The sequence below is a fragment of the Manis pentadactyla genome, chromosome 3, assembly GCF_030020395.1.
Source record: "Manis pentadactyla isolate mManPen7 chromosome 3, mManPen7.hap1, whole genome shotgun sequence".
Taxonomy (NCBI): domain Eukaryota; kingdom Metazoa; phylum Chordata; class Mammalia; order Pholidota; family Manidae; genus Manis; species Manis pentadactyla.
Window position 1 is genome coordinate 139,357,677 of NC_080021.1, and position 15,386 is coordinate 139,373,062.

Genomic DNA, 15,386 nt, shown 5'->3' on the forward strand with positions numbered 1-15,386 from the left:
GCCCATGGCTGATGGAGAAGTGGGGACACAAGACAGCAGAGGATTTCAATGCGTTGATCACCAGATCTTGACAGTCACTGGATTAAGAACATTAACAAGCTCATTTTTCCCCCTTTTATCTGTTGGATGCATATTATTAGGCTCATAATACAGATGAGGAAAAGGAAACTGGAGAGAGTACCACCATTCATAAATGGATTAGGATTTAAAAGCATTTCAGTTTAAGACTCCAGTTCTAAGTCTTGTGATCGACTGCTTTATGACTCCACAGTGCCCTTGGCTTTGAAATTTCCTCCAGATATCTGACCATCATGGAAACTTCATTCAGTACAGCAAGAACCATACCACCTCCCTCTCACATTTCTGTAGGACCCTCTGCCCTATGTGTGAGGGGTGTTCAGATCCAGGAGAGAACTTTTGTCAATCCTGAAACTTGGCTTTGCATGTTAAACCCACTTATTGAAACCCCAACAGTCATTAAGGGCCCCCAGAGGCGGAGAGCTGTAGCATTTGCGGGTTGATCCCCACCCAAATCAAGACCACCTTTCAGAAAGTAACAGTTCAAGGCAACCGTTTGTCTTTGTCTCCACGTTCTTACATTGTTCTTGAAAGATAACTCAGCTATCAATAGCATGTCAATCAGACTTTAAATGTTAATTATGTAAACTTCAGGATGGACATTTTAAAAATGGACACATCACATGGCACGTCCCTGAATATGTCTGCTGGTGCACATGACAACATATAAGTAAAGCTTATGCATTTGGTCCAATCGCTTCCCTGACTTCCAAAATGGAACATGCTGGAACAGAATTAAAGGGACTTCTTGTTGAGCCTTATTGTTCACTCAGGTGAGCTGGCCTCTCTTCCTCCTGCTCACATTGCAGGCCGCTGGGGATCCTGGGGACCCATCCTACATATTCAAGGGAAGCAGGAAGACTGGGAAGTTGTTGGAAATTGTAGGAAAGAGGCACTCTTTAAGCTCCATGCAGGCAAAATACTGCTCACGTGTATAAAGGTGAGGTGGGAAATTTAAACGGGAGGAGCCAGGAATTAACAAAACGATGGCGCTCAGCTGGGGCCCCTCATCCTCAGGGAGCATGAGGCTCCCTTTTAACCTCTCCTCACCGTCAAAGTTGTCTGTGCTGGCCGAGGGCTTGGTAAGAACCCTTGCTCACTTGAACATTGATTTCACCAAACCTACACATAATGAGCTCACCGTGAGGTTTCCCACAGCCCTTGACATTGCCCAAAAAGAGCATCGGGAAGCAGGGCCAGCACAAGTGTCTGCCCATGTGCAAAAGACGCGTCAGAAGAAGAGCCGCTCTGGACACCCATGGATGGCCTGAAGCAACTAACTCAGAGAGAGGCCGGACGTGCTTTTCCCAGACAGGAACTAACCATGGAACTCTGTGCCCACGGTGTCTGTCAAGTTCTTCCCCCTGGAGACTTCATTTTCCTTGTACTTTTCTTTGTAGAGAACTGGACTTGAGACAGTGTGTTGTTAATCAAAAACACAATAAACACAACTATTTACTTAAAAGTAAACTTTTATCCCTTAATACTGAGTGACCACATGAAATGGAAACCCTCATGCAGACAAAGCATGGGGCTTGTCTAACCCAGGCTGCCTGCTTCTCTCTTTCCTAATGACATGTCACAGTGGAGCCTGGGGAAGGCCCATGGCTGCCTTGCTCCTGAAGGAATAAGCTGGTGACATTCCTCCACGCTGAGCTGCTTCTCTCCCTTCATGCCCCTGCTGGGCTCTTCCTTCTTTACTCAGCAGAGGAGGAACTGATTTGGGATGGAGATAAATTTAGAGTGAAGTCTTTGACTGCATCCCTTACATTGGTAACTTCTCCCCACTTGAGCTCCTACATGCCTTTACTGTATCTTCCTAAGCTGTTTTAGATGTTTGCCCCTTTTCGTGAGCAGATAGTCTCAAACATGTCATGACCGTGCTCCTAAGGGCACTCACCACTTGGTATTAAAGCCCAGAATGGGTTGTGTTTGGAGGCTGAGTCCCAAGATCAGCTTGCCAGGGGCCGATGTTCACTGTGGTCCTAACAACCTGACCACCAGGGCTGAGAGTGTTGGTATGTAAATCACCACTCTGATTCCACCTTGCTAAGGCAGGAATGCAGCTGGGATTCTGTAGATAGGTGGGGAATAGCCCCAACAGTGAGGTGAGGGACAGGGGTGTGTTATCATGGAGGAGGGATGGAGACAGAGAGCTTCTGGATTAAGAAGCTGAGGCAGAGCTGAGGGGCACTGGACCCAGGCTGTGTCCCTCCGTCTGGCCTTCACTGAATGCTAACAGGAAGTAACTAACACAAAATAAATAAACTGGTCTATGTTATTCTGGACAAATCACACTTTAAATTACTTTTTCACCCACTGATTTTATTTTCTCCCCATTTCTCTCTAGCAAACTCCCAGGCCAATACTTAAAATACGAAAGTGTAAATCTCTGCTGGACAGTTTTAGGCAATGTGATTGTCAAAGGAAGATTGTGAAGTCAAAGTCCCTCCTAGATCACATGAATTCTCACCAAGGTGGTTGCAGCTGTCCTTGTGAAGCCCAGCTCAGTCAGTCTGTACCAGTCCCAAGGTTGGTCAGCCACTTGGCAGGACAGGAACTATGCTAGTGAGGTCAAGATGTCGTGGGTCAGGAGGGAAACTATAAAGAGGTGGGTCTCTTTTTCCAGTGGGCATTCATGCTTCATCTCCCCAGCTGCTTGCCCCCTGGAATGGCATCCCAAGCCTTGGCACTAGCCCACCGGGCCTGGAGCTGTATGTTGCTCAAGCCTTCTGAAGGGCTTGGCATCCTGTCAATGTGCACATCTGAAATGTGCAGCTGGATTCAGAACTTTCCAGAGGACTCTGGCAGTTGGAAGAGTATTAGGACTATTAGCATTGTCTCAGCTTGGAGGGGTCACAGCACATCTTTCCTTGGAAGGAATTCTCACTCCATCAACACCTGCAGCTTGAGGTGGGGGAGGATCTTCTGTTCCAATCAGGCAGAAAATGAGGGTGTGTTCAAGTTTGATGAATGAGCCCAGCAGAACAAGTCCAGAAGTCTGTCAGTATGGAATAATGTTTTCTGGGGAAGAGCAGTGAATGGCCGAATCTGATTAGGGATTCACAGAGCTCTTTGGCTGTTTCCTGTCTCCCCAGCAATCCTTGGCCACTTCATGGCACTGACAAGTTATCAAGGTTGGGTTGCAGAAGTAAGGCAGGCAGATGAAGACATTCCCACCATCTCTCTTACCATCCTACTTCTTTAGTGTGTCTCACTCTTGAAAAACAGCAACAATTATTTGTTGAATATTTATTAGGTGTCAAAAACTTTATGTACATTGGCTCACTTAACTTCACAACAACCCAATAAATATTCATTCGTGTGGTCCAGTGTGGTTCTTTACGATGACTGCTTCCAACTGGCAGGATGAAGAAAAACAAGAAGGCAGGGAACACCCCCAAAACGACAACATCTGATTGACCAAAATTTAGTCATACACATGTAGCAATAAGGACAGCATCTTAATTAGACTTTATTTGGATAATTTCATGGATGACTTGAGTCTAGTACCAAGGAAGCATAGAAGAAGGCAAGAACAGATTTTGGGGCACAACTCCCATATATCCTAAGGGCCAGTCTGGAACTCAGGGGGGAAAAAAGTGGTATACACCTAATGTAAAGGCACCTGGGACACCCTGGAGGGAACTGATAGAAGAGGAGCCTGAGGCACCGCCAAGCTGCACTCCTGGAGAGAAAGACAAATAGGGTACAGAGAGAGAAGGAGAGAGGGAGAAGGAAAGAAAGGGTGAGAGGGAGGAGGAGAAGGCAAGGATGGGGAAAGAGGCAAGGGAGAGAGAGAGAAAGGTGTTTGCAAAGGCACCAGCAGCTGACATCTCATTCACTGCTGTTCACAGACCACTGGATAGAACCGGTCACATGACCCTAACCAGCCCTCAGTGGAGCCTGGGAGTTGCAGGGGAGCTCATGGATTTGGGAGGAGCACCAACTATCTGTGTCATGGACATTTTATATAAAAACAAGAATTTCCTATTTTTCTTAGACAATCAGATATTGTGAAGTCAGCCCAACTTTAACTGGGCAAGACCCACTGAGCTCCTCAGCTGCCACCCCTTTGTCAGAGAAATCGGCGTACAGCGTGTCTCATTCACCATTTAGCTCCCTACAGGGAGTGATATTGTCAGAATACACTTTTCAATGATTTCAGGAGTCTTTTCTTATGTTGGTGCTGACAAGCCAAGGCATCATCTCTTCCTAAATACACTGCTTTCTGTTTCCCTCAGTGACTCTCTACACTTCCTCACACTTTGCCTTGTGAGAATGACCTTGATGTACCCCTGTGAGGTTGATATTTTATCACACAAAGATTGTGGGAACCATCTTCTTGCACGAGCTTTGCAAATAAGTACAGGGAATATGATCATATCACACATTTTAATCAAAGCTTTGTAAGTGGCCATGCCTCCTCTTTTAATTTGATTCATGGAAGGTGGATGGGATTTGTAATCTAAAGACCTAGGTTGAAGTCTTGGTTCCAGGACTTGTTAGGTATCTGGCCATGGATACATCTCTTAATCTCTTGGAACCCTCATAAAATACTCAGTACATAGGCGGTCATGAGGAGCAAATGAGTGAAAGTTTGTGAGGGCATTATAAAATGCAATACCAATCCAGTTTCTAATCTAGTTATCTTCCCAGTTTTGTTACTTCCCATTTCTTTTAATTTTCCAATGATTTAGTCTCCTCTACATTTTATTTTACTTAAGAAAAAGAAGGCAAGAACTGAAACACAGTTCAAATATCTAGAGGGATAAGGATAACCTTCTCCTTACACAGTCAAAGAAACTGAAGAAGTAGACTTACCGAAGTCAAATAACCAAGGCAGAATAGAAGTTGGAAGTTGTGGCAAAACTGAATGAAAGACCAAATACAGCTGATCTTTAATATTTTCAGATTCCATATTTGTGAAACCACCTACCAGCTAAAATTTGTTTATAATTCTGAAATGAATACTTCTGTAGATTTTACAGTCATTTGCAGATGTGCACAGAGCAGGAAAATATTTGAGTCACTGAAAACACTCCTATTCCTGAGTTCAAACAGGGTGACACCATTTTCTTGTTTCAGATCTCATACTATAAACAAGTGTCCTTTTTGAAGTGTTTTTGCATTTTGTACTGTTTCTTGGTACTTCTGCTGTTTGAAATGGCTCCCAAACATAGCACTGAAGTACTGTCCAGTGCTCCTCAGTGACGACTGTGATGTGCTGTATGAGAAAGTACGTGTGTTAGATAAGTTCACTCAGGCATGAGCTATGGTGCTGTTGGCCATGAAGCCAATGTTAATGAGTTATATGTATACAAAATAAGTTACCTTTATGTAGAAATACATAAACGAAATCACCTATTGATCAGTTGACAAAAAATGTGACCACAGGCTTGTAGGACCTGAACTCTCTGTTTTTCCTGGGAGCAATGTTTCAATATTAGCTCGTTCGATGTTTGAAGCAAACTTATAGAACATAACTACTGCAAATAATGAAAATCAACTATACATTGCCAAGTGCAGACCCTTCATCATAATTCAAAAGGTTTAACAATATAGTTTTCTTTTCAAGCCCTCTTCAGGTAGAGTGATACAACCAAGGAAAAGCTCTGTGTCGCAGTGGGCATCCTTGACATGCCACTGACCTTATAAGCTAACCTAGGAAATACATGGCCTAGCACAGGTTGCTTATGTTCCCATATGAGCTGTGGCATGATCCTAAATTCAAGATTTATGCTCTAAACTGAGAAATGAATGCACTTCATTCATTTTGATTTCACAATCAAAATAAGCAAAAGTTGAGTAATTGGTGGGTGTGGTTAATGGGACAATAACTCACAGAACATTCAGATTCCTTACTGCCTCTTGAAATGCTTACATTAATCAGTCTGTCTTTCTGCCTTCCTCTGTCTTGCCTTCTCCATCCTTTTCTTTATATTTTCACTCCCTTTCCTTCTCTTACTCCCCCTCTCCTTCTTTCTCTTCTTCCTTCTTCCTCATTTATCCTTTCTGATGTCATTATACTTCTCCTGAAACATGAGAATTACTCATTTAATGTTATGAATACAGAAGCCAGCATATGAAATTCACTATTGAATCTCAAAATGCAAAGATCAAGAAAAGGCAGTCTTAAAGAAGCTGTGTTTAGAGATAACTTTTCAAATTCCAGTTTGTTTTTTGTATAGCTCAGGGCAAAGGAATGAAAAATAATGGGAATCTATTTTAAAGAAATCCCTAATTGTAGCCCAATGTTTATAGGTAACTTGGATCCCCAAAGTGACTTTTAAAAACAATATGGCTATTTTAAAAATAGATGTTTACTGCATTGTAAAAAGCTCAACAATGAAGACACCATTTAACTTGGAAATTTAGTAGGAATTAAGTAAATTTGGAATTTCAATTGCTCCTTAAAAAATATCTGCTTGGCTTGCATTTTGAGCCATATTTCACATTTTAACACCGACTACCTGGCTTTGTTAAAGATGCGTGTGCATTGGAGGTAACATGTTCAGTCTAATTTAGACAGGTTAGGGTATTCTGTCTTTTCTCCCTTAGCTGCAGAAGTTTCAGTCCTGATCCATCATCCCACAATGAAAGCCGGACAGCTTTTAGTTGAAGAGCAGCCATTTAGTGCATCTGAAGGAGGTCTCAGGGCTACTTCTCCATTTGCCTGGAGTCACTTTAATGATGCAAGGGAGACCATAATGCACTTCACCCTGACATTTCAGTACTTTAGGCACTAACCTATTGTCAGATCCACCATCAATATCTTATTAAATTCATCATTATGCTCTTGACATTATTTTAATAGCGCTGGCAACTGCATGATAGAAATAAATAAATCACGAGCCCGGATTTTCTTTTATGTGACTTCCTGACTTAAGCCACTACCCACTTTCTCTTTAGCTCTAAAAACGCTTAGGCAACCAGTCACTCTTTTTCAACTGGTGGCAGCCCTAAGCAGGGAGCTTTCTATAGCTGCTTTCTGTAGCATTTGCTTTCATGATGTAGATTTATCCATGGAGCCAAGGCCTTGAACATCAGAGACAAAAAGTGTGTGAGGGACTGAGGTGTAAAAGAACTTGTCCACAGCATTTTCCAGCTCAAGCACCAATCCCAGGTACCTGGTGAAGGTATGTTCTCATGATTCCTCCACAAAGGTAAAGTGGGGATGGAAATGATTTCTTCACTTCTGGCTAGATGGGAAGAGTGTTACTATTTTGAGTTTAACAAGCAGTCTGGGTTTCTATATCTCACAAGCTTGAATAAATCAAACATCTCATTCTGAGACATTCTCTGCCTCTTCCTTCTTTCTTGCTTATCCCTTTTTTTTTTCCCTAGCAACATATGAGCCTTTACACCACTTTCTGATGCAAACTGTGGATTTTTTTTTAGAACTCTGCTGTGGCTAGCTTCTTTAGTCTATAAATACTCCAGCCTGACTGTTTTGGAGACAAATAAGTTATGAATTTTGTGGAAAACCAGGGTAAGATCAGGGTCCTATTAGATAATATGGCCATGGGGGCATGATTCCCCAAACCGTGCTTCTAGAACACTCAGCCTACCATGGAATATGCTGAGAAACAGATGTAACCACAGGGTGAAAAACTGCAAATACAAAACAAAGCAGCACTATTTTTAGCTTGCCCCCATCCTAATGAAAAACTTCAGCAAGGTGGATTGGGTCACAGGAAAGCAACTGTTCCATCTACAAGCTAGACCCATGGTTCTCAAACCTGAGCATGCCTTGGAACCACCCAAAATCTGGGTTGAAATACAGATTATGGGGTCCTGGCCCCAGAGTTTCTGATACAGTAATTCTGGGGTGGAGCCTAAGAATCTGCCTCTCTCAGAAGAAGTGATATTACTGCTACCACTCTGGACCCCACTTTGAGAACCACTGAGTTAGGCATTCATTACCTCTAGAAAAAGCAAAACCTTTCTGCTGACTTTCTTAAACACCCGCAAAGCCCACAGCCCAAGTTTTCAATCTCATCCCTTGTTTCCTGGCCATGTACGGGCCCTGCCCAGCAACCAGGGCATCTCACTGATTCCATGTCAGTAGTTCCAGGCTTGCCTGATAGGTGAGAGGAACTTACAAGGGTGGAAGAGGAGAAAGAAGACAGTGACTCTCCCTTATATGCTGCCCTGATCAATTTCCAGAAGCTCCCCCCTTCACACTAGGATCCGCTAATCTGTGTGCTGGGAAGTGATGGACCAGCTCCATCTCCTTCTTTGCTGCATACTCAGCATGATTAGAAGAGGAAATTCTATTGCCATCCTTTCTCCATTAACAAGCTTCCTTTGATAAACCACAGCCTGTGGCAACTTGTGAATCTCATTGCCCATCAGTACCAATGGATCTTCTTTGCCTGTGTGCCTCTATCTGAAAAGCAGGGGCATGCCAGAAAGTTGCACAATTATGTGTTTGCAGAAAATATCATGGAAAGTAATCCTATGATAAGTATTTTTGCACGTCATGTCCTTTCTCCTTAAAACATCCATTTTATAGAGTCCTACTCTCATGTATATAGCCTGCTATAGGTAAGGCATGCAAATTTGTACCTGCCTATTGCTTATTGTTGTTACTATTTTATTGTAGAACATGTTTTTGTTTTGTGATTTAAAAAAAAATATTCTTCACTTTACAAAGATGTTTCACTCAACTTTTCTGTTGTTCCAACATTATCTGGTGCCAAGGGAAAATAACTATAAAACTGTAAGGAATTTACTCTAAAGATAGCATGCTCCTTGTCACATAGTGTTTCCTTGAGGAGACTTGAGTGCTGGGAAAAACGATGCTTTCTTTGAGGAACTGGTGTCTTTTTATAGTACAAACAATGTGAATTGTATTCTGGACATGTTTCCCTCTAGTTCGGGGACACTTTGAATCTGTAGCTGTGCAGAAATTTTGGGTGCTCATTTTAGCATGCTACAGTTGCCCTTGTTTTCTTTCCTTTGTCTCTTTTTAAATTCTATTTTATTGGAAACATTTCTGTAAAATCTAGTCATTTTTGAAAAATGAGATAGGGCTGAAACAAACAAATGATATTTTTCATTTTTCATAGAAAGGCACATCTTCTTGTCCTTAATGTACACCATCATATGACATCTGCAGGCTGTACAGGAACCATGTTTGATGTCAACAAAAGAAAATCTGTGCCAAGAAGCCAACTGATGAACTGATTACCAGACATCAGTGGCTGTTATAAGAATGAGCCTTTGTGCACTGGGAATGGTTGGAAGCTCCCATTTCCCACATGTGGAGCAAATTTACTTGACTGAGCTGTAAAGCATGAAAAGGCTTTTCAAGTTTGGCCCTTCCAACTTCCAAGAGGCTGTGATTCCATTATGTTCTACTATCTTTTGGTTGTAGAAATATTATATACTAAGGTAAAATACTGGGACAACGTAATGTGTAATATATAAAAAGCTCCTACAAATCCATACAAAAAAGACAAACAACTCGTTAGGAAAATGGCATTGAATCAAAAATGCAATTCACAGAACTAGAAATGAGTATACATGTCTGAGAAAATTCTAGCAATTTCGTTCATAATGGACAACAATAAAATTACATAACCAATAATGTCTTTGGCCTCCCACATCAGCAATATTTTAGGAAAAGTAAGAACAAGTGTGGAAAATAAATAGTGTTGTTAGGATCATACATTTTCAAAGACTAGAGGGCAAGTTGCAAAGAATTACCAAAAATCAAAATGCAGAGACTATATGAGGAATTCTTTCAGGGATTTATCCTACACAAATATGGGCACACCTGTGCAGAGAGGCATGCATATGCATGTTATTGCCACATGAATTATAATACTGGAAAAGGGGCATAATTAAACTACCCATCAATAGGAAAACAATTAACTAAACCGTGATGTATCTGTACAATGGCACACTATTCAGCAGTTTTGAGCATGGTAGCTCTCCAAATGCCATCAGGGAAAAACTCTTCAAAACATATGGCTAAGAGGATGAAAGCAAGATACAAAGCAATATGAAAAGTATATGAGTCCACATATGTAGGGAACAAACTACCACAAACAATATGCTTTTTTGTGTGTGGATAGATAAGAATGCAAATAAAGAGAGAAAGGCCTTTTTTTTTTATAGCTCTCCCTGGCTGGGGAGTGGGATGGAGATGCAGAAAGAGAGAATAAGAGTGAAGAAACACTTAATTTTTTTATCCTACATAATTCTATCCTATGCAGTTTGAACATTTGCATCCCTATGGTATGCAATTACAAACAAAAAGCCTTTAAAATAATGAGAAAAAATAATAGTAAAAGGATGAAATAGCTACATACTAAAATACAATCTGGGTAATGAGATTACGGGTAATTTTTATTTTCTTTGAGCTGTTGTTCCCAAGTTTTTTCAATGGACATATGTTATTTCATAAGCAGATAAAAAATATTTTCAGCTTGATACATTTCACATCTTCCTTTCTAAACACATAGGAAAGGGATATCACATATTGCATTTTAATCACTATGATTTCCTTCTCATTCTTTCAAACACTGACATCATTAGACAGCACCCCATGTTCCCTTCCATTACTGTCTTTAATACTCTGACAGAGGGTCTTGGGTCAGGCTCTCTCTGAGTGCTACCAAGCACCCAGGATAAGGCTCAGCCCTGATAAATAGCGTCTCCTTCTTAGAAATGCCTGTCAACTCCCCCCTCCTCCAGGAGGTTGTAAGGGGAAGATGCTGAACGTTTCTCTAATTTGTCTCGCCTCCATCTCTTGTGGATTTACCTGGATACCTAGAGATTTCTTTTCTAAAGGAAACATATTGTCCTGCAGCTGCACCCTCCTGGGCAACTCCATCTCCATTTGGTCGGGAGATTTCACAAGCTGAATTCCTGCCAGCCTCTCTTGGATCAGCTCAGAGCAATACTTTCTCCCCAACACGCCATATGGACTAGCTGTGGATGATCTCCCACGGCCTGCTCACCTTTTGTTATGAGCATGTCCGGCATCCATGGGCAGCACATGTTTTTGAGAGGTAAAGAGTATTTCACGGAAGTAGAACTTGAACAGGCTCCCTGCCCCCACCCCCCACGCCACCTTGCTTTACTCTGGTGGTATCTCTTATGCATGCAAAATGTCTCCTTAGGGAAGACTTCTCCACCTGTAACACATGTGCAAATCACCTGCAGATCTTGTTAAAATGCAGATTCTAATTCAGTAGGTCTGGGGCGGAGGCCAAGTCTGCATTTCCACCCAGCTCCCAGGTGATGCTGGTTCTGCTGATCCTCAGGTCACCCCTTGAGAGGTGAGGTTCTGAGGGACATCAGAGGGAATCAGTTCCACCAAAGCCACGTGAAGGTGAATGGACTTTTTTCATTGCTAAAGACGAACTGTCCACACAACAACGAGTGCAGTCAAACTCATGAATGTATGGATACAGGTTTCATTCAGAGTTCCTTTCTTAACCATAAAACAGGAGGCCCCCATTTTATAGAAAGAACAGGCTATAAAACAAACGGTGAATCCCAGAAACACAGAAATGGAAGCACGAGCAGTGCAGAAGGTGGTGTTCACGGGCCTTTGAACATGGTGTGTTGAGCCCATCTTTTCTGTGGTCTGGTGGAGAGTAGTCTGCAGTTGCTGGGCTGTGACTGGAGTGGGAGGTGAGAAGGGAAAGGCAGAGAAGTGGTGTTTATGAAAGGGCTTCCAGGTGGGAAGCCGAGCTCTGCAGTGGGGAGGGCCTCATGGAGCTTGCCCCCAGCTACTGGAGAGCCACACATGAGACCAACACTGGTGGCCCAGGGGCAAAGCTGGTGCACTGCCATCCTAACAGACCACAGGTGTCCTTGTCTATGGAGACCCGCTTGGAAAGCTAAGACATCAGAGACTTCCAAAGGGAGTAACAATCCCTTCATCTCCTCCCATCCCTCCCTGTCTGCCCCCAGCACGCACATCAACCTCTCCCCAACCTATCCCAGTCTCACTGCTCTGCTGACCAAGGGGCTTATTCAAACATGGCGTCAGAAAGACCCAGATGTGATTTCCAGTTCTTTGTGGACCTTGGATATGTGATCTCAAATTTTCCCCATATTTTTTTTCCTCCTCTGTTTCTTAAAACTTACTTAATGGAATAAATAAATGATTCACATGTTTCAAACACCCAAAGGATAAAAAAGATACAGTAAGTATATAAAGGCCTCCCATCTGCTCAGTTCCTTGTCTCCACTCTGTTAGGTGACAATTATTATTAGTTTCCTGTTTATCCCTCTGGAGGAATCTATGCTTAAATCTTTTGTTATGAGATTTGTTATGAGATTTTGTTATATATTTATAAAAAATATTTTATAAATATATATTATTTAACTGTGCCACTTTTTAATGTAAATGGGAACCTGGTATTATGTTTCAGTAGCTTGCTTTTTTTACTTAAAATATATCTTAGAGGACATTTATTATCAGTAAAGACTGGCTTTCTAATTTTTCCTTCACAACTGCATAGCGCTCCAATATATGGATGAGCTATGATTTATTTATTCTGTTTCCCACTGAGAAAAATTCAGGTTGTTCTATTTCATTATAATCAGAAACTATCATCAGCACTGTTTCACATTTTGGAACATATGGATGCTTTCTCTATGGTCTCAATTTTTATGGTCAAATTTTAAGACTGTACTATAAGCACTAGGAAAGAAATTCTATCTTTATTTTTGGAGTACAGAATTTGAAATATAACAACTAAATTGTATTATTTAATTCTTCTATCTGTTTACATGGTTTTTCTGGTCTTGATATTTATTGATGGGGGAAGGTGAATTACACTTTCAAACCCTTGATGTCTTTTGACTTTTTATTAAAATTAGTAAGTGCCATTTTATTGGGTAGATATATGTTATGGTAGCATTTTGAAAGGCCCATTTTAATGTAATGAAGGGCCTTCATTGTCTTAATTTTGTGGCCTGCTTTCCACCTTCTCTAATATTACTACCATGACAACGTTTTCTTGGTGGGGGTCATGTTATAACTGCTTTATGTCACCTATTTATTTATTTTTTTAATTTATATTTTTAAAAATTTTGAGATAGTTGTAAGTTCATAGGAAGTTACACAGAAATGTATAGGGAGATACTGTAAACCCTTCCACCAGCCTCTGCCAATGGAGATATCTTTCATAAGTGTAGTACAATATAAGGTCAGGAAATTGGTGTGGGTATAGTCCATAGAGCTTGCTCAGATTTTACCAATTACATATAACTCATTAATGAGAGGGTGATATGACTTTACCCAATTCTATTCCAATTTTACATTATGCGTAGTTTCATTCATGTGCCACCACAATCAAGATGCAGAATCGTGCCATTACAATGCATCTTGGTGCTACCTCTTTACATGCCTCCACACTATCTTTAACCCTTGGTAACTAACTGATCTGTTCTTCATCTCTGTAATTTTGTTTCAACTAAAATCATATAGGATTTAAACTTAAAATTGGCTATTTTCACTCACTTGAGGCTCAAAGTGAGCCTCGTTGAGGCTCAAACGAGTTGTTGAATATACCAAGAGTTTATTTTTTTTACTGCTGACTCATGTTTTATGGTATGAATGAACCCATTTGTTTAACCATTCACAAATTGAACATTTGGGTAGTTTCTAGTTTTTGACTATTATGAATAAAGTTGCTATGAACATTCATGTGTAAGTTTTCCATGAATATAATTTTCATTTATCTGGGATAAATGCTCAGAAATATAATTGCTGGGTCATATGTTAAAGCAATTTTTAGTTTAAAAAAACTGCCAAACCATTTTCCAGAAATTTGTACCATTTACATTTTTACCAGCAATAATGAGTGATCCAGTTTTTCTGTAGCTTTGCTAGCATTTGGTGTTAATCTATTTTTTTTAGCAATTCTGATAGTTATATGATCATATTTCACTGTTGCTTTAATTTTCAGTTCCCTAACAGCTATTCATGTGATATTTGCTGTCTTTATATCCTTTTAGGTTAAATGTCTGTTCATTACTTTTGCCTATGTTCTATTTAGGTGTTTTGTTGACTTTTAAGTGATATTTATATATTCTAGGCACAAGACCTTTTAAAATTCTTGTTTATAAATTCTGCAATAAAATTGCCTTGTTGGATATTGATCTGCAAATTTTTTCTCCAAGTGTGTAAATTGTCCTTTCATTCTCTTAACATGCCTTTGGCAGAGCAGAATTTTAAATTTTGATTGTTCAGTTGATCAGTTTTTCTTTTTATGGATTATGCTTTTGGTTGGCCTCACTGTGAATGACTGCATTATGTCTGAGAATAAAAATACAGTATTGTTCAATGGCACTTGCAGGCAATGGTACAGAAATAAATCTGAACCAGGTGGTCTTCAGTTACAGTTGCAATCAAGAGTCTGAAATACCCAGAACAGGTAGCAGGTGAGCAACCATCCTTGAGAATGGTGTGTCCATTGCGCATTTGGCACATTGCACAATCACACCAAAACTCTGCAGGAGCTGGAACCTGCTCTATCTGATCACCAAGGGACCTGGGGCATCTAAGATATTATGTGGCATGAGTAGGTCCTCCATAAAAACCTATTAAATGAATAAATGAATGGACATTTTACCTTTGAGTCTCATCACATATGGCATAAGGCAGATACCATATTAAAAATTTACATAGGTATGGAAGCAAAAGAATCCTAGTGTCGCATGAATCAGAACTGGCAAAGACATAGAAAGATCCAATCTTTTCAGGTGTGTTGTGAGAATTTGGACAACATATTCCATTTGGCCTACTTCATGCTACATATTTACTTTTAATTAATAACAGAGACTTTAATGAAACATTTACAGACACAGAGCTATTTAATAATAACACAAAATGCTTGATATGAGAAGGCCTAGCTTCTAACACATGCCCCTTATTACTTTTTAGTTTGCTTGTACATTTTCCAATGGCTTAAAATATATGTTTCCTAGAGAAATTGGCATATCCATTTTCAGGGTTTAAATAAAACATATTTTTGGCATTTATATAGTGTCTGCTTCATTTGGTGGTTTAGTTTTTCTTTTCTGGTATTTATTTTTTCTCTTTATAATCCTTGTAATAAATTTAATCTCTTCTTTCACATGTATAGGCCTCTGGAAGTTCTCAACTAAATACTTTTTAATTAACTCACTGCCATTTCCATCATCCCTGGTTTCATTTGGATCAAAAAATGTCCTCCTGTCTCTAGCAGATGCCTGGAGGTGCCTGACAGCTCAGTGTTGTGAAAGACTTCAGCAAACTTGCCAAGTAGAATGAAGGTTTCTTTTTTCACCTTAAA